This window comes from Gavialis gangeticus, unplaced genomic scaffold (genome assembly GCF_001723915.1).
Source record: "Gavialis gangeticus isolate Ggan-Ray unplaced genomic scaffold, GavGan_comp1, whole genome shotgun sequence".
In the NCBI taxonomy this organism is placed as follows: domain Eukaryota; kingdom Metazoa; phylum Chordata; order Crocodylia; family Gavialidae; genus Gavialis; species Gavialis gangeticus.
The window spans coordinates 6,713,233-6,714,891 of NW_017728964.1; the positions used below are offsets into that span (position 1 = coordinate 6,713,233).

Below are 1,659 nucleotides of genomic sequence, written 5' to 3' on the forward strand. Positions count from 1 at the left end.
TTAAAAGAATCTTAAAAACTTAGAATTAAGGTTCAAATCTCAATCCTTCTCCCTGCTCCCCACCATCTCACATACATATTTTATACATGGATACCCTGTATGGATTCTGAATAAATGCATTCATGTGATTAGCTGTTATATGTAGCGCATGCTTAGACACTATGTAAATATGTAAAGGAGCTTATTTTGTGACCCTGTGTAAATGGGCAACTGTGCATGCAAAGTATATTTGCGTAAGAGTAAGCTTGAATTTAAGTGCCCATTTGTGCCTGCTTGCATATTTTGCAGATGAAATGTAAGTGCTTATATTTGAAAATGCAAATACAAAACCAACCCTAAAAAGTAATAAAACAAGTTCCTCTTCCTCCCTTGCTTGCCAAAGCCAGAACAAAAAAGCCCTCTGCACACACATTAACCCATTTCTAAAAGGGACATAAAACTGTGCCCCTTTTTTATCCCTTTATGAGGTATACAGAACACCTTAAAGGATGTTTTTAAGTTGATTTTCTAAATCAGACATGTTGTTATTTGGATTGTAGTAGCTCACAGATGTCTCAGAGAAGACTGGGACCCCATTGTGTCCAATACCTTACAAATTTAAAGACAGACAACTCTTGTTTGGAAGCGCTTCCATCTAAACTAGGGGTGGGCAAAATATGGCCTGTGGGTCAGACCTGGCCTGCGGCAGGTCCCTTGGTCCCGCCTGCCCCATTCACCATCCATCCATGGCGCGTCCTGCCACCTCCCTGGGCATTCAGTAGGGCTGAGGTGATGCCACGGCTGGACTGCCTTTCTAGGCAGTCCAGGTGGTGGTGGCTCCCTCTGGCTGCCAACACCTCCCAGCCCCACGGTACCAGTGGGGACCTGCACTGCACAGCCCCAACCCTGCCTGCCCTAAGCCTGCTCTGCTTGCCCACTCAGGCTCAGCAGTGGCAGCGTGGGATAGAAGCTGCTACTCAGTGTGGGGTAAAAGTGTCCCCTTCCCCTCGCTAATGCCAGCAGTTCCTGGTGTAGCCTCCTGGAGCCCATGCTGGGCTACCCTGTGTCTATGCTGTGTCACCGCCTCAGGGCTGCCTGACAGGGCAGTGGTGGCAGTGCAAAGCAGTGCACGTGGGTCCCTGCCGGTACCACAGGGCTGGGGCTGGCCGTGGTGGCAGCTGCAAGGAGGTGCTGCCACCTGGGATACCTAGGAAGGCAGTCCAGCTGCAGAGCTGCCCCAGCCCCGCTGCATGCCCAGGGGGTGGCAGGATGTGCCACAGGCGGGCAGTGAAGAGTGGGCTGTGCTTGTGTTCCAGCTGATCCTCTCTGATAAAGGTTGAGTCTGGAGCGGGAGTGGGGCACGCTGGGGCTGCGCGCTGCTGGCGGTGGCATTGGGGTGGCACAGGGTGCATGGGCTCCAGTCTGTTGCACAGAAGGGGCTGAACGGCTCAAGGGAGTGTGTACGGGGGACTCCCATGCACACCCCACCATACCTGCAAACCCCACAACCACACCTTCCCCACACACAATCACACACCCTACAAACACTGCACCCATCCACACCCGCAAGCCTCTGGGGGGAGCTCACTGCTACACTCACGCACCCCACCACACATATGCACCCCCCCAGCCATCCGCCCCCTCCACACAACCCACGTCCCCCCACAAATCCCATACCCA

General features: G+C 53.0%; 1 protein-coding gene across 1 annotated transcript in view; it reads right to left on the bottom strand.

The window, feature by feature from the left end:
* The window catches only part of LOC109287376 (protoheme IX farnesyltransferase, mitochondrial), a 191,987-nt gene that overhangs the window by 49,352 nt on the left and 140,976 nt on the right, over positions 1 to 1,659 (bottom strand). The gene's annotated exons all lie outside the window — the stretch shown is intronic.